Below are 19,258 nucleotides of genomic sequence, written 5' to 3'. Positions count from 1 at the left end.
TGGATGTTGGAACATTTAAAGTTGTTCCAGAGGTTCCTAATCCTCTCCTCACTTTTTTGAATTCTTGTTTTTTCATTCTGTTGTTGGATGTTTATTTCTTCCCTCTCTTCCAAATCATTGATTTGAAACCAAGTTTCCTTCCCTTTGCTTCCCTTACCTGCATGTTTTTTACTTTATTTCATTTTGTACAGCTTTCACTTTTTTCCCTTTATTTTGTGACCATACTCAATCATTCCTGTGAACATCCTGAATACCAGTGTTTTGAACTCTGCATCTGATAGGTTGGCTCTCTCCTCGTTGCTTAGTTCTTTTCCTGAAATTTTGATTTGTTCTTTTATTTGGGCCATATTTCTTTGTCTTGGTGCACCTGTTACATTGTAAGGGGTGGAGCCTTAGGTATTTTCCAGGGTGGGGCAACTCACAGGGTTGCCTTGTAATGCTATATGTGGGGGATGGGTCAGAAAGGAAACAATGCCACTTGCTTGGCTCTCAGCTGGCTCTCAATCACTTCCCCTGCTACCCACAAGCAGATTGTGCCCTTTCAGGTGCTGATGCCTAGGTGGGTGGGCTTGTGTGAAATCTAGGGTCCCGTGGGCCTCTCCTACAAACTCTCCTGTGAGACTGGGATTTTCTCCTGCCACCACAACCCCCACAGGATTTTACAGCCAGAGGTTTTGAGGCTTTATTTCCCCTACGCTGGAACCCTGTGCTGTGCGGTTTGTCTCACTCTCCAGTTGTTCCTCCCAGCTGATCCCCACAAGAACATGGGAGTACCTGGGGCTCCAGCCACTGCCTCGCCCAACTGGCCCATCGCCTTGCAGTGCGTCCTCTTTGCCCTAGCTTCAAATTTTTAGTAGAATTTTTAAAAAAAGAAACAGTTTGAAACTCTCTAAATTGCATTTTTTAAAAGAATTTTAGAAAGAATTGTTAGAGCACTTGACATTTTTCTTGGCCAGATGAATCATTCACAGTGTTTTCATTTCCATGAAATTTATACAAATCCTGCTCAGAGTAATTATAAATAAAAAGGTTCGGTATAATTTACAGTGGGAAATTTTTATTGGTTTTATAGCAATGTTGGGAGAGCCAAGATTGAATTTTCTCTTTCCACAAAAAATTTACTATTTTGACTTTTATTGTAGGATTTCAGTCTTAATTGGAATTATATGAGCAATAACTAAATTGCTACTTCATCACAGTTAGAAATAATTGTGCAGAGGAGAGGAACTGATGGCAAATTAACAATAAAAAATTTCTTCTTTTTAAAATTTTATTTATTTTTATTTTTAGAGAGATGGGGAGGGAGGGAGAGAGGGAGAGAAACATCAATGTGTGGTTGCTTCTCATGAGCACCGGGGACCCAGCCTGAAACCCAAGCATGTGCCCTGACTGGGAATCGAACCAGCGACCCTTTGATTCACAGGGCAGTGCTCAATCCACTGAGCAACGCTAGGCAGGACTGATAAAAATTTTTCTTAGACTTAAATTTATATTAAAAATCAAATGAACACTATGTGAAACTATATGTATAAAGGTAATAATATATCTAAATACCTTTCAATCACACAACCAGAAACAATGTTTACCAAATATCTGGGCACCCTATGACTCATCCAAACTAACCATAAAATTAAACATCATTAAATGGAAGGGTCTCTTATTCACTGATAAAAACCACTACTTCCAGCCCTGGCCATGCAGCTCGGTTGGCTGAAGCATCATCCCTACACCAAAAGTCACAGGTTTGATTTCTGGTCAAGGCACTTATTTGGGTTTCGCGTTCATCCTGTGTTGGGGGCATACAGGAGGCAACAGATCTATATTTCTCTCTCACATCTCTCTCTCTCATTCTCTTCCTCTAAAATCAATAAACACTCAGCTTTCTTAATTCTCAAAAATTCTCATTATTATATGACTCATCTGTTCATTATTATGAATGAATGACATGATGTAGAAAAAAGACTTGGTCCACATCATACTAATTAAACTGTAAATATTTTTTCCCCCACAAGTTGGAGGCTTTTCAAAAAACATAAAATTACATGAGTGAGCAGTTTTAATCTATATCAAAATACCTCTATATCAAAATACTTCCCCTTAGAAAGGCTTCCCCTTTGGCTGCTGTAGCAGCTAGAATACCAAAACTAATCATTTCTCTGAACAAAGAATAGTTCATCTTTAAAAGAAAGGCTTTTTCAAAATATAACTGAAATAATGCAAAGAGTCAGATCATCAAACTATAGCCATAAAAATAAGATATCTTTTCCTGGTCTCATATGACTAAAAATGCAAAGAATACAGCAAAGAAGGAAACACAGGCAAAGCATGCAGAAACCTGGACTACCAAGGCCCTCCCTGGGAGCATAAATATAAGCTCTGGCCCAGTTTAATATCTGGGACTCTAAGTACTACAGTCAGGACATCAATTCCACAAAGAGAGCTATTTCAGTCATAAAATGTTTTATTTCGTACTTAAACAATTACAAAATACACACTGACATTTTCTAATAGACTGTGCTCCATACATTCATTAAACCCAAATATTTACTATGAGCATCCTAGGTATATTCAACTAAAAGAATTCCAAGGATAAAGTAATAGTTCCACTGATTAATACTATCCGAAGTTCTGATTAGCATGTTTACAAGATTTGACCTCATGATTTCTCCCTGGCCTGGATATCTCCAGGGTAGAAATAAGTTACATATCAATTGCTATGCCTTTCTTAATTAAAGTTAGATCAAACAATATGTAATTTTACTCATGTATATTAAGATCAAATTTATAGCATTTTCCTATTTTGACACCAATTTACATTTGGTGGTGGTGATATGTGTGGTTGTGTACGGTATAGATATAGAAGAGTTTTTTAGATTAAAATAGAAAGTGGAGAAGCATATAATGTATATATCTAGGAAATTATCTTATATCTTATGCTGGGCAAAAATAATCCATATGCATCATCGCCATTGTCCAAAGGGAGAAGAATCCTGTCTCCACACAGTGTTAAATATTTATAGGAAGAAGGTGGAAAAGAGAAATAGATATGAATTGTAACAATAGAAGCTTTATTGTCAAAAAAGTGGCCTGCCAAGACTAGGTCAGCCTCTAAACACAGTTGCTAGTATCAGCCTATTCTCCCTTTGAGCTAACTCAGACCTATTGAACAGGTTCTCCACTAAACTCTCAAACTGAGAAAGGAAATGAGCCCTAGGGCTATTCAGATCGTTCCTCCATTCACCTCCGGGAACTTAGAGATTGTTAAATATCATTTCCATCAGTCCTGTTGAAACAATGTTGCAGGGATTTACACAATAGTAAGGAACACTCCATAGGTTCTGAGTCACAAAAGTTAAAATTTGGGGCTCTTAATTTATTATAGCATTATTATTCACAGAATGGTGCAGTCAGGTTTTTGTTCCTTTTATTTTATTTATTTAATTCTTGTTGTTCACTAACAGTTGTCCTACCTTTTTCCCCCACTGCTCTCCCCTACCGTGTCCCCGCCCCTCCCACCGTGAATCCTCCCCCATTGTCCGTACCAGTGAGTCCTCTATTCATGATCCTTTGCTTCTCTGCTTGCCCCTTCTGCTTCTTTCCCCCATTATCCCTCTCCCTCTCCCTTCTGGTCACTGTCAGTTTCTTCTTTACTTCTGAGTCTCTGGTTCTGTGTTGCTCATTTGTTTGTTTTGTTGATTAGGTTCTACTTATAGGTGAGCTCATATAGTATTTGTCTTTTACCACCTGGCTTATTTCACTTAACATAATGTTCTCCAGTACCACCCATGCCTTTATGAAGGGTAGGAGTTCCTTCTTTCTTTCTGCTGCGTAGTATTCTATTGTGTAAATGTACCACAAATCCACTCATTTATTGATGAGCACTTAGGCTGTTTCTAGCACTTGGCTATTATAAATAATGCTGCTATGAACATTGGGCTGCATAGGTTCTTTTGAATTGGATTTTAAGGATTCTTAGGGTATAATCCCAGGAGTAGAACTGACAGGTCAAAAGGCAGTTCCATTTTCAGTTTTTTGAGGAAATTCAATATTGTTTTCCACAGTGGCTGTACAAGTTTGCAATCCCACCAACAGTGTACTAAGGTTCCCTTTTCTCCACAACCTCGCACAACCTTGTTTGTTGATTTACCGATGGCCATTCTGACCCATGTGAAGTGGTATCTCATTGTGGTTTTAATTTGCATCTCTCTAATGGCTAGTGATGTTGAGCATTTTTTTTTTTCAATGCATCTATGGGCCCTCTGTATGTCTTCCTTGGAAAAGTGGCTGTTCAGGTCCTTCACCCATTTTTTAATTGGATTGCTCATCTTCCTGATGTAGAGTCATGTAAGTTCTTTATGTATTTTAGAGATCAAACCCTTGTCTGAGGTATCATTGGCAAATAAGTTTTCCCATACGATTGGTACCCTTTCCATTTTGTTGATGTTTTCTTTAGCCCTGCAGAAGCTTTTTAGTTTGATGTAGTCCCATTTGTTTATTCTTTCCTTGATATCCCTTGCCCTAAGTGATATATTGGTGAAAATACTGCTTCTTGGAATATCTGAAATTGTCCTGCCTATGCTCTCCTCTAGGACTTTAATGGTGTATAAAACTTATATTTAAGCCTTTTATCCATCTTGAGATTATTTTGGTGTATCGTATAAGTTGATGGTCTAGTTTCATTTTTGTTTTATTCTTGTCCAGATCTCCCAACACCATTTATTGAAGAGGTTATTTTTACTGCATTTTATGTTCCTTCCCCTCTTTCTTTTAAATGCCTTCTGATTGTTACCAATATATATTCCCTTAAGAAACCCAGATTTACCCCAATATAACAAGTATCAGAATAATTATCCATACAACACGAAGTCAATCCAGGCTTCCTTGGCATGGTTCTGTTCTTAAAATATATACTATTTAACAGGAAAAAGCATTTTAATTACTAATGATGAAATGCTACTACTTTTTAAGCAAATTAATCTTAAGGTTTAACATTAGGCAAAAAACCCAAAATTTTTCTGTTTCTGCTATTGAGAAGTATCATCACTATTGTGGAGTAAGTCAGATTAACACAATGCTGGAATTAGATTTCAAAATGTAAAATCAATTTAAAATATGCAAAACTTGAAAATATACTTTTATCTATTTTCATATAAATTAAGACTCATTTTTATGGATATTATGCCTTATTCTGCCATCTCGTAATTAAAGAAACAATAGATGGTAAGAAGAGGACAGTAGAGATACATGGGAAGAGGTCTGAGGATAAATAGCTTTTATCACAGAGAGTAATTAAACTATTTGGGATAATAATTAAAATAAATAAAACAAAGAAAAATATACGAACATTACCAGAGGATGATATTACATGCAAAGCTATCATTTCAAAAAAAACATCCAAGGGTGATCATTGAATTTTTTTTTTAAGAGAGAGGAGGGGGAGAGAGAGAGAGAAAGGATAGATCCATTGCCTCCCACAAATGCCCTGACCAGGGATCTAACTTACAATCTAGTTATGCGCCTGGCTGGGAATCAAACTCGCAGCCTTTTGGTGTACGAGATGGCACTCCAACCACCTGAGTCACACAACCAGGGCCAAAACTATCATTTTTAACTTTAGTTTTTTGAATGTTTGAGAAGAAAGGAGAATAATAATTATGTTTGTTATGATTTTCTCATAAATAATTTAGCTAAAAATGTTTATTTTCACAGATCTGCATTAAGGTATTGTATATTGCAATCCAGAGCAAGTAATAATAAGGCAGTGATTTATAGTTTCACCATATACATTTGTCAGTAGAACTTCAAACATTTGAATCACAATTATCAGATCATTTACTGTCCTTTGCAACAAAATAACTTTAGATTCTGAAATTCAGTTTCACTTCATCAAAGTTTAATAGATAGGAGGACAATTTTTTCTATTATTCTTTAGAAATAACAAGAATAAGGGGATCAAAATGACACGAAAATGATCTTGGCATGATCTATATATAGTCAAAGTGACATGATTATATGTAGAAAATATATAATCTATATTTTGTTTTAACTGGCTTGATGGCTTGGAACAGAGTTTCTGAGGTATAAATTAATATACATGTATAGATTTCTTTAGAACACTGTATTATGAGTTTTCCCTGTTAATTTATTTGCATGTAATATTCCTTACATATAAAAATATAAGTATAGATATCTCATGTTCACAGATTATACAATTGTAAAAACAAAATTACCAATTGAATAGGGTCATAATTTAAAAATTAATAAAATTTAAGTCAATAACATTGATTTAATGTATAATATAGATTTGCCAAAATGTGTATGCTTATTCTACCAGAGATTATTTGAAAAATAATTATTCTTTTACATTTTTTTTCCAACTAAACTACTAAAGAATTTGGCCTTATCTTATTATGAATTTAAAATGTATACATCATCTTCCTCTTTCATTTCTCATCATTCTGAATAATTAAAGCTATTCATCAAGGTACCAATGTGACTGTAAACACAAATATTGAATAGTAAATAACAGCATGGATATGCAATGGCAAAACACATTTATAGTCATTTTCTACATGATCCTAGAATTCATTAAATATTTGGAATAATAACAAAAATGATGTAATTTAACAATTACTCATGGATTAAGTATTTATATAAATATGTTTCAATCATCACCTCAGAGAATAAGTCACTTCACCTCTCCGAACCTCAGATTTGTCCTATGTTGCAGGGATAGAGAAAGTTACAGACTTGATGATGAATTAGGCCTTTATTTTTTCTTTTGCCATCTATAAGTCAATGAAACACATTTAACATGCAACTATTGAGTACTTGATGTAAATAAATGTGCAAGGTTTGAGATTTTACTGTACTTGAATGTTAATAAATTAGCATGCTATAGGTTCCTAGATGCTGTCAGAAGAGACTCAAGATTGCTGGGACAGAGACAAAGACTATATTACTCATGGGCAGGGAGAAGCGCATAAACTTTATATTGGTGTCATTTTTGATTTAACCCCAAGTCCCAAAGGGACAACATGAAGTGGTTCAGATAGATAAGATAGATATCGTTTATGCAAGTGGGTTTGAATCCCAGCTGAGGAACCTTAGATTTAGGCGAGTCAATTCGGTTACAGTGGACTACAAGCAAATCTGTCCTTTGCCTGGGACGGAGACACTATCTTTTCCTGTACAGTGAAAATGTATGCCCTTGCTCTGGAAGTAGAGACGAGCTCTATTTTCCAAGACTGTTGGCTGTGAAACGTCTTTGAGAAGGTGGTGTGGAACAAAAGGCTGTGGGACACACCGATCATTGCACTAGGCAGTGGGCACTGACCAGTGACAGAGACCAATACTTAACTAATTTTATTATGAGTGTGAAACAGAGTACTATGCATGGAGAGATTTATCCTGACAAGGAGGACTTTTAGACAGCCAGGGGAGTTTGGGCTGGAAGTCAGGAATAAAGTACAAGTAACTAATAAGAAACAAGGGGCCAAGATAACACAACCCAATTTGCTTTAATGTACTCTGGATTTCGTCATTAATGTACACTATGGCTTGAAACAGCCTGAAATTTATGCACAGTCATCCTAAAAAATACTTCAAAAAAATAAAAAATAAACAATCTCTATTAGTTTATTGTGCCACAATGTAATTCACAAAGGAAAGCTTAGAAGTAATAGCAAGATCTCATTTCTGACCTCACTTTCCACACTGCAGCATGTAGTGGTCAATGTTTCAGATTAAATGTCTGTGTCCCCTCAAAATCCAAATGTAGAAGCCTTAACCCCCAATGTGGTGGTATTTGGAGGTGGGATTATGTTTAGGTTAGGTCATGAGAGTGGGAACTTCAGTGCCTTTCTATGAAGGGGACAGAAATCTAACTCTCCACATGCAAGAAGCACTGAAGAAAGGCCGTATGAGCACAGAGCAAAGTTGTGGCTGTCCACGCATGAGGGAAAGGGCCCTCACCTGAGACTGAACATGTCATTGCCTTGTTCTTGGACTTTCCAGTCTCTAGAATCAATAAGAAGCCACAGACCAGTTATTGGTATTTTGTCATGGCAGCCAGAGCAGAATAAGTCAATAAGTTTGTATAATAAGGGTACTGAAACATATGTAAATCACAAATATCATCCTAAATTTGGAATAGTTTATCTAATGCAATTGTTTTCACATTTGGTTCAAGGTATATTAAAAATAGCTTTCAATATTTATTCAATGTCAGGGACACTTTAGAAAAATTTTAAAAAGTCAGTAATATTTTAGCAACTTTGTATGGTGACAGATGGTTACCTAGCTTAGCATGGGGATCACAACATAAGGTATATAAATGCCAAATCAATATGTTGAACACCTGAAACTAATATATTGTATGTCAATTATAATAAAAATAAATTTAAAAATAAAATTTATATATACATACTTGTCCTTAGTTATTTTTATCTTGGTGATTTTAACTTGATTTGAAATTGAAAAATAAATTTTACACTTCACCTTATATATAAGACCAGTTTGTAATGTATTGTAACTACTTTTAAATTTCTAGTGAGTTCTATTACAAATGTGAGGCAATCTGCAAAATGTCTTTTGATTTTTGACATTAAAGGTATTAGATAAGTGTAGAGTACTATTCTTAATATTAATGTTTATCCTATGATACTATGTAGAAGAAGGTATCGTTTAAAAAATTCATTGTAAGCCTGCTATCATTGAGATAAAGAATGGTATTTCAAAACAATAATTCATGGCTCATTTCTGTCTGTAAATACAAAACTTGAAAGTCAGGTCTCATTAGAAAATAGCGTCATCATTCTTAAAAACAATCTGTAGCCTGAGTTGTGATTCTTTCTTCCTTTCTTTGCAGTCTGTTCTGTTACAGCTTTATTTCCCTTATGACATTTTGAGTCCACCTAGGGAGCTTTTACCTGAAAAGAAATGTCAATCCCAATCAGCTCTAAATTCTCCTTGCTAACATATTTTGTGATAAATTTGAGGTGGACAGAGGAGGAGGAATCTCATTTCTAAAAGAACACACACCTGCCAGTCAGTTACCTAAATATAACTATCCCATAGCTTTATGCCATGGAGAAATCCTTTTCATATTTTAGAAATTCAAAAATGTTTACTAAGAAAAATTATTTTCAAAAAATACTTTTGTTAATAGCATAGCTGAATCATTTTGAATGACACATTTACAATTGAAAGTTTGTTTTTCTTTCTCTCTTTCCTTCTTTCTGTAACAGCAGGAAATTGTAACCCACCCCACCATTCCTTTGACATTGTTTCTGTAAGTGCTGATTCTGACTAATATGTGGCTTATAGATGAACAGCTTGTTTGTACATGAATCCTAGGAAATAATTTCAAAAGATACAGACCTTCAAGCATCTCAGCTCTGGGAGATTTGCCATCCTTCATCTGTGGAGCCAGGATGACATGAAGCCAGGATGATGTGAATCCAGGATGACTAAACCAGGATGATGGGCACCGGACCATTACTTGTCTTACTGGAATGGACTGTGCTCTTCTGCATGTGCAGAACTTTGCAACCCCCTCCCTTGACTTCTTTGTTTTGTTCCCCCTCTCTCATTATGAAAACCCTCTGCCTCCAAGGAGAGATAGAGACAGGCTTTGTGTCATGGGTTCCCCATCTTCCAGATGGCCGGCATCTGCAAATAAACCACTTTCCTTTACATCAGCGCCTACCTCTCAAGTATTGGCTTTCATAGAGGCAGCCAGACAGGCATTTCAGTTACAGTTTTTAGCAAACCAGATGGGACAATATGGACTCCTGTAAGGCCAGAAAGGCCCAGGCTGGGGGTCCCAACTGCCTAAGGCAGGCTGACCCCATAACAGGAATTGCAGGAATTTCCCAGCAACGGCTGAGAGTTCTTTATCTCTGCGACTCTTCCTCCTCTATTTCTCAAGGCATCAGCAGCCTTTCAATGCTTTGCTGGAGAAAGGGAATGGGTTTTGGTGGACTGATGAGCCCAGTCTGGGTAAGTCCCTGGTTTGCACAACCAGGATGCCCTACCCCACCATTTATATTCTTTGACTCAATAGACACTGCTTGGTGGCAGGCACTGCTCTGTCACACACACACACTCACAATCCAAATTCCCCACTGTAGGGTGTGGTTAGAGTGCTTTTCGGGTTTTGGTTTTTAGTTTGGGTATTGTTTGCTTTTCTTCTTGCATACTGCCTTTTAATTATTAGTTTTGTTTCTCTGTTCATGTACAGGAGAAAGTCTGTTTGTTTGAGAGCTTTCATTTCTTTTTCTTGTCTGTCTGAAGTGAAACGTTGGTTATAGTGTTTTGCTTTCTTTCTTATCTTTTGGGGACTTGGTTTGATCTTTGCTGGCTTATAAATCTCTGCCTTTGCTTTAGATTTCATTTTTGTTTCTGTTTTGAAAGGAACAGCATGGTCTTAAACTCAAATTGTTTTGCTAAAGGTCTGGTAAATGGAATAAGACCTCTAATATTATTACATCATAAGGATTGTACCGAGAAAGAATTAAAATTGATGGCTTAAAGAGGACAAAAGATCTCATTCCCTTCTCAGATGGTAAAACTCAAAAAGAAAATGAAAAAAATGAGTCTATTAAACACTCCGATTTCTCCTTCTGGAGTCCCAAGAACCGCAGTCCTGGGAACAAGCTGTGCCAAGCCTGATATCTCCCCAGTCTCCTCTCTAGCCTTTGTAAAAGTGGTGAAGGTCACTACATAATGAAACAGCTCACTTTTGAGCACACTAAAGAAATACAGTAATCACAAGACAAAATATAAGTGTATTTGCCAACAGGGAAAATAAATCTGTTTCTGAAGTATGTTCATAAATTTGCCAATCTAAAAATGCTAATTATGTGCTTTTAGTTGTCACTAAAAATTGAAAATTCTAATTAAGTTGGGAAACAACTATACAGTTTTGGTAATAAAAGGTGTAAATTATGGCAATGTATTTTAAAGAAAATAAAATTGAAATTGCATTGGTTATTTCTGGATGAATGAAAGGATGAACTAAAAGGAAAACTGCAGAGGTTCTGTGTCAGTCAAAGAAGGTCCTATAAGGACCATTAGTTGAAGAAGGTCTATGTAAGTCAAAGACGGTTTTGCAGAGAGAAAGAACAAGAGAAGGAACTGAGAAAATTCAAAAAAATGAAAAAGGATAAAGAAAAAGACATACAGAAAGAAAGGATATTTGGAGTAGGAAACTCAAAGAGGTAAACAGAAATGGGAAAAAAAGAAATAGAAAATAGGTACATAGATGGGGTAAAGCAAAATAATAATTTTAATAACAAATAAAAAAGCCAAAAGCGCCCTTTGATTTTTCCAAAACCAATTGTTATTTTCCAACAGAAACACCAGGTATCATTGACAATAGGGAACAAATTAATTGATTTCTTGGCCTAATACACTTTCATTTGTAATTCTGATTATTATCTTAAAATGTTGTTACAAAAAAGCAAATTCTTTTATCAATTGCATTATAATCTGATCTATAACTGTTCCATTTTAACTATTTTTTTTGGTGATTTAAAGCAATCTATGTTTTACTCTGGTGCAGTTGCAAAAATGTTACATCTTCTGACATTCTAAAATATAAGTTTCTCAGAATAAATTTTCAGATCATACCTTTGAAATAACCAGATTTGCGAGGCTCTGGGCAATGACTGGTGCTGTTAAATAATCAGGATAAATAAGAATTGATTGTAGAACTAAATGAACTGAGGATAATTATTGTTCTTATGACTTTATTCAAAATACTGCTGATTTTCTTAAAATTTGTTTGTTTTCTTACAGCAATTTTGTAAATTGTACCAAATTGAAGCATTTATATTTTTGTCCCTACTTGATCCCTCCTATATTTGAAAACTCTTAATGAATATTATTTTCATGATAGTATATTTATTTGCATGAATCTAATAGAAATCTGATTTATTCCACTTTCCAATTGTGGATTTATTTACCAAGACTTTGACTAGAATGTTATGTCTGAGAGACATGCCTAGACTCTGGATGTCAGCAAAAAGCTTTAAGAAAGAAAGGTTGATCTTGAAGCCGAGAAAAGCCCCTTGAAGAAGTAGCTTGGTACCTCACTTATTCATTAAATTCATGGCAAACTTTCCAGCTAAGGAGTGAAGGTTACTTTCCGGGGAGGTGGCAAGGAAAACCCCAAGACATTTTGGGGACTTCAAGAATTTGAGGTGTTTACCCAAATCTACAGTTACTGCAGGAAAAGCCTTATGGCAACTGTGTGACTTGGCTTCACCCTGTGAGCTAAAGTTCAGTCTTGAAATTCCTTATAACGTTCCAGCAAAGTAGATTTAAGAATGCTTATATGATCAACTGCTATTCTTTTCGTTCAAATAATCAGGCAAAATTGAAACTGGACTTACTTAATACAGTAAATGAATTAGTCTTGATTTGGCTCTTTGATAAAAATGAGGGCAATCTGGGGGAAAAAAAATGTGTTTCAATAGAATATATGACATACAATTGTAGAAATTAGACTCCAGTTCAGGAATTGTCTGTAAAATTTTACTTTTCATGTATGAACTAGGATGGATCCTCAATTTTTCTAGTTTTCTAAAATGTTTTGTTTCAAACTTCCTAACTTCCATAAATGGAAGAAAAATTGACAGTGGGGATTTGTAACAGTGGGAAATTGTAACCCACCCCACCATTCCTTTGACATTGCTTTTAAGTGCTAACTCTGACTAATACGTGGCTTATAGATGAACAGCTTATTTGTATATGAATCCTACAAAATAACTTCCAAAGATACAGACAGTGACCTTCAAGCATCTCAGCTCTGGGAGATTTGCCATCCTTCATCTGTGGAGCCAGGATGACGTGAAGCCAGGATGATGTGAAGCCAGGATGACTAAACCAGGATGATGCGCACTGGACCATTACTTGTCTTATTGGAATGGACTGTGCTCTTCTGCATGTGCAGAATTTTGCAACCCCCTTCCCTTGACCTCTTTGCTCTGTTCCCCTCTCCCCCGCTTACAAAAAACCTCTGCCTCCAAGGAGAGGTGGAGCTGGGCTTTGAGACATTAAGTTCTCCATCTTCTAGATGGCCAACATCTGCAAATAAACCACTTTCCTTTACATCAGCACCTGCTTCTCAAGTATTGGCTTTTGTAGTGGCAGACAGCTGGACCTGCTTTTGGTTCCATGTCTGTCTTTTTTTTTTTTTTGTAAATTTCTAGTGCTAATGATATTCCCTGAACAATATTCTATTGTATTATTATATTGTATATATTCTATTTTTACCTTTAGAAAAAAGATTCTGGGTTTTAAAAGTCTTTAATTGTTCTATTATACTTTTTTCAACTAAACCCATTAAATGTATATAAATTAGCTTAAGGGTAGAAAGGAGTTTTGATGACATAAAATGCAATATGACACTTTACAATTAATTTAGGTTTTAACTTAGCTTCATCATGTAGAAAATGACAGCCTAAGCTTGATATTCAATTCTGGAGCAGCCAATTAGACAATTATTGGACCACATTCTTAGAGCATTCTGAGCAGAGGTACAAACTCTGTGAACAGCATAAGCAATGTATTAAAATATTAAACATATGACTCATGACACACTTGAGCAATTATCCATTTTTTTCCTTACTTGAAGAGACAGAGATCATTTATTTCTTATATTAAACACGAAGGAAGGCAAGGGATATTTACACATATTAAGGGAAATGTGTCATCTATAAGAAAATTACTAGACCACATTTTAACTTTTATTTTGAAATAAAAATAGATTCACAAAGAGTAACAGAGTACACAGAGGTTCCTATACCCTTTGTCCCTTTTCCCCAATGATAACATAATTAGAACATCAAAACCAGAAAATTAATATTGATACAATGAATATTTAAATTTTTATATCATTTATCATAAATGTTACTCATGTAATGCTCAGTATAAGCAAGATTCAGCTCTATTCCATCACGGCAAAGGTCTCCCTCATTCTAACTCTTTAGGGTAAGTTTCACATTCTTCCCCATTACCATCCAGAAAGAGTTCAATAGTACCCCTCAAAAACTCACACCTACCCAGAAACTCAGAAGGTGACATTATTTGGATAGAAGGTCTTTTAAGAAAGAATTACGGCTCTTGAAATAAAATCATCTTATATTTAGGGTAGAACCTATATCCAATGACCGTTGCCTTCATAGGAGGAGGAGAGGCCCCACAAAAACAAAAAGAAGGTCATGTGAAGTTGCAGGCAGAGGCAGGAGTTATGCAGCCATGAGTCAAAGAACGGATGTCAAGGGTGGTTGGAAGCCACCAGAAGCTAGAGAGGCATGGGACAATTCCTTTTCAGAATCCCCAGAAGGAGCCCTGCCTGCAACTTAATTTCAGACTTTTAATCCCCAGAATTGTGAGAGTAAATTTCTATTATATTAAAATACCTGGCTTGTGGGACTTATTGTTACAGGAGCCTTAGCAAACGAAATAGACCATCCTTAAATTCTGACTACTACTAGTATGTTGTCTATCTCTATGATTTTGTCATTTATAGAATGTTATATAAATATAATCAAATAGTATGTGACCTTTTGAAATAGGCTTCTTCATTCAGAATAATACCCTTGAAATCCATCCATGTTGCTGCATTATCAACAGTACATTCACCTATCTATAGACATTTGTTAGTGTTTCTAGTTTTGGGCTATAAGAAATAGAGCAAATATGAACATTCATGGGCAGGTTTTTGCGTGCTTTAATTACCTGGGAATGTCTAAGAGTGTGACTCCTGGGTTATTTGGCAAGTGTATATTTAATATTTGCTATGAAGAAACTACCAGGTTATTTTTCAAAGTGACTAAAATTTTATATTCTGACCAGCAATGCATAAGAGATGCCATTTCTCTGCATCTTTGCCAGCATTTGGTATTGTCATTATGGTTTTTAGTTAATATAAAAGTAATGATATCTCTTCATGGTCTTAATTTGCATTTCCCTAATGGCTAGTGATATTGAGCATCCTTTCATGTGCTTATTTGCCATCTGTATATCCTCTTCAGTAAAATATCTCTTCATGTCCTTCAGTCACTATCTAATTGAACTGCTTTTACTTATGTTTTGTTTTTTGTTTGTTTTTCTAAGAGTCATAGAGAAAGGTGGAGAGAAAAGGATAAACTAGGTTCTAAGGCCCCGAGGACAGTGGTGATTTCTTTGGATTTTCTTTTGCCTCATATATATCTCATTGAGCCATTGGGTAGTGGTGAAGGCACCAACCCAGAAATATCAATGGGTACAGAAAAAAACAAAAACAAACCTAAAAAAAAAATTTTTTCTCTCCAGAAAAACAAAACAAAACAACAACAGAAAAAGGCCAGCTAGCAAACAGAAAACTTTTAACTATAACACTTCAGGCAAACACCAAAGAAAATACTGTGACCCCACCATCAAGCCTACACAGAATCCAAGTTGAGAGTCTAGACATTTGCACTAATCTGACTATAATAATCCATTCCAAATCCCAGCAGGGTGATATCAGAATATGGAGCTGGGACTTTTGATCCCAAATGAGTGGTTAGTAGCCCCTAGTGTGATACCGGTAGAGACTACATGAAGAGCTTATAGTTCTACCCTGGTGAGCGAGTGAGGAGGTCCCCTTCCTCCCTCCACAGGGGTTTCAGAGGAAGTAGAGGGAAAATCAGGATTTCCACTACTGTTCAGCAGTAATGAGGTGACCTCCTCCTCTCAGACAGATTACCGACTAGCATGGAGCCTGAGCTAGCAGTCCAGCATAACCCCCACGTGCAGGACTTCCTCTCTTCCCAGCCCTGGATATCAAGGGAGAAGAGTGTAGAAAACATACAATTTATCTTGATCCAGTATTAATGAGAACTGTCAAAATAAATACAAGCAATTACATATGACAGTCAACGTCTAAAAAGTAAAGACCCCAGCAAGGAGGAAGGAAGGAAGGGAAGGAGGGAGGGAAAGAGAAAGAAAAAAAAGAGAGAAAGAGAAAAAAAAGGTAAATCAAGATATTCTTATAAAGAGGTACACTAAGAAATTTTTGTCAGTACACCTATTCTAAAAAAAAAAAAAAAAAAGCCTAAAAAATTCTCTAAGCAGAAATAAAACAATAAATATAAGAAACTTGGAAGATCAGTGTCATGGGGAATGACCCATTTGCGGGGAGCGCAGGCACAAGCGCTCCTGGATCTGAGGGTTACTGTCAGGAGCCAGCTGAGGAGGGAGTGGGGCTCTGAATCCCGCAGAGCCTGTCCCAGGGTTGTCACGGATGGGGGGAATAAACACAAGTCATTGCAAACACTTCTCTGTTTGCCAGGACACGGTGTAACAGGGCACAGCCAGGGGCCCCCCCCAAAATGTATTTGTAACAGGGTCCCGAGATTGGGGTGTCCAAGAAAAATATATTCCCCACCCCAGGGCGGGCCGCCATGGGGGATGGGAACCTTGAGCAGGGCCATTGACAAGTCAGTTTGCATGTCAATAACAGGATAGCTTCGTTCCCCCTTTGCAAAGAGGATTATTTGGCTTATCACCAAAGCTAATCAGGAAAGTTTAAAAGACTTAATAGAGAATGGGAGAGAAAGAAATAGGAGAGACGGGGCCTGCAGGAGAGACAAAGCGACACAGACTCTGGGGAACAGTGTGAAGACCATGCAGGAAGGAAGAGGGAGAAAGGACTCTTGCTAGTGGGCCATGAGGAGGTGCCACATGGTTATGGATCAAGAGCTGGAGATCGCAGCGATGCAGTCGATGGTGCTGGGACCCGCGAGAGGCCTGCCTAGCCGAGCCCCGGACTTCTGTTCTTTCTTCTGAAGGACGGTACCCTGACTGGCCTGACTGGCCTAACTGGGCAAAGAGGGGAAGGGAGGATGGTGTGTGTGCTGGTGGTTGTTTTGAAGGGATTTTGAGGTTTAAGGGTGACATTTAACCATTAATCAAACCTGTAAAACTTGTGAATAAATAGTTCCTTTCCTTTTCACCAAACTCTCTTTCAGAGCCATAATTCCAAGGGCGGCGGGCAAAGGACCCACAACCGAGGGGTCCCGGGGAAGGAGGGTGTCCTTGTTTCAGTGATAGCATCTGGCCACCACCCCCCCAGCCCCAGCCACGGGTCCTTTTGTTCGGTAACAAGGGGCCATGGCAACTTCCCTCTAGTAGAGAAGGCCCCGAACCCCTGTGTCCTAAGGCTTTTATTGAGAACCATTTGCACAGGAGTATGGATGCAAAGCTCATTAATCAACATCCAAAGGCTATGTTTAGAGAAAATAAATAGAGATCATGGATAACAATTAGAAGAACACAAGAGATCTGCCTCAGGTCAGGGTCTATGAATAATGTAAATCTCCTTCCAGTATTAGCTGGTTATCATCGCTTTTGAGGGAAGAACAAAGCAGGCTTAGAGGAACTTACTTCTAGGCCTGATTGTCCCTGGGAACCACCTGATCCAGTCTAGAGCTGTGCCTGCCTTTAGTATTGTTTCAAGCTTGAGCCAGGTGTGCAGGGCAGAACCGCCAAGGGATAAGAAGACTTCTTTCAGACAGAATGAGGACTCTTGCCATGTCCAACCCAAGCCCAGGGGTGTGGGCCTTTTTGCCCTTTCTGCGTGTCCTGAAATCCTTGTCCCACTGCCCACACCAACTGATGTCTGGCTTCAGTTGTCCCTGTTCTTGAGATAACTTACCTGTCATCAACAACCAACCATCACAGGGCCAAGCAGGGTGATGTGAGGGAGGCAAGGACTGCGCCCCTGCCTGGGAGACAGGCTTTGTCCCCTCAGTGGCCTGTTTTTACAAGGCTTCCTTGATTAGCTCCAGCCTTGGGACCCTCTCGCCTATCAGTGGGGCTACAGGGCCTGAAACCAGACAGGGTGTTTCCCAACACATCAGAAAGGAAGAAAGAAAGAATAAGGAAGATATAAAAGTAGGATAGATATAACGATATTCCTCCTCTTTTTGAATTTTCTAAATTATATGATGATTAAAGCAAACATTACAATACTCTTTAATGTAGATATTAACATATGTAAATAAAATATTTAAGACAATTAGATTATAGGTAGAAGATCATAGGTAGAACATGAGGAAGATAAGGTTTGTACACTTCACTAGAATTTTTTAAATGTTGACACTTGTAGACTATTATATGTTTGTTGTATGTATATACATTTATAGAACACTCAAATCAACAGCAAAAGGTTATATATTCTTTGCAAGAACCCAAGAAACAAATACCAAGATAGATCATATGTTAAGCTATAAAACAAACCTCAACAAATTTTTAAAAATTAAAATAATATAGTGTATTCTCTAACCACAGTAGAATCAAACCAGAAATAAATAACAAAAATAACAGGGAAATCTCAAATCACTTGGAAACCAAACACACACCTAAGTAATCCAAGGGTTAATGTTTAAAGAAAAAATTAAATATGTGGAACTAAATGAAAGTGAAAATATAACATAGTATTTGTTGGAGGCAGCTAAAGTAATCCTGAGAGGGGAATGTACAGCATGAAATGCTTACATTAGCAAAAAGGAGTATCTCAAAAATCTAATCCACTTAATAAACCAGGAAAAGAAGAGCAATTAAAAATATAGGACAAGTAGATGGAAGGAAATGACAACAGTAACAGCAGAAGTCAATGAAATTGAAAAGAAACAGGGAATTCAGAAAAATCAATGAAACAGAAGATACCACCACAGAACCTACACACAACAAAATACATTCAGATAACCTACAATTCTTCACATTTGACTATTTAACGGTAATGGACTAACTACTCAAAAAGTACAAACTACCACAAATTAACTTAATTTGAAATAGATCATTTGAAGAGCACTGTAACAATTCAAGAAATTGAAATTTTAATTTTAAAACTCTCAACAAAAAAAAAAAATCCTCCAGGCCCCAATGCTTTAACTTGCAAATTCTATCAGACATTTAAAGAAGAATTAACATCAATTCTATATAATCTCTTCCAAAAATAAAAGGGGGAACACTTTCCTACTTATTTCATAAAACCAGTACTATTCCTCAAAACCAGCAAAAGACAATACATAAAGAGAAAACTACAGACTATCTCCCTCACAAATCTAGATGTTAAAATTATTAACAAAATATTAGTAAATATAATTCAACAATATATATTAAAAAGCTATACATCATGACCAAGTACTGTTTATTCCAAGTATGCAAAGTTAGTTCAAAATTGGAAAATTAATGCACTGCATTATATCAACTGGCTAAAGAT

At 36.7% G+C, this 19,258-nt stretch overlaps 1 pseudogene; it reads right to left on the bottom strand.

Moving 5' to 3' along the window:
• The window catches only part of LOC129083554 (myotilin-like), a 104,035-nt pseudogene that overhangs the window by 35,241 nt on the left and 49,536 nt on the right, over positions 1-19,258 (bottom strand).

The sequence above is a fragment of the Pteronotus mesoamericanus genome, unplaced genomic scaffold (genome assembly GCF_021234165.1).
Source record: "Pteronotus mesoamericanus isolate MK-2021 breed Mesoamerican mustached bat unplaced genomic scaffold, CSHL_Meso_final scaffold_167, whole genome shotgun sequence".
NCBI classification, from domain to species: Eukaryota; Metazoa; Chordata; class Mammalia; order Chiroptera; family Mormoopidae; genus Pteronotus; species Pteronotus mesoamericanus.
This window is presented reverse-complemented; position numbering and strand designations above follow the sequence as displayed.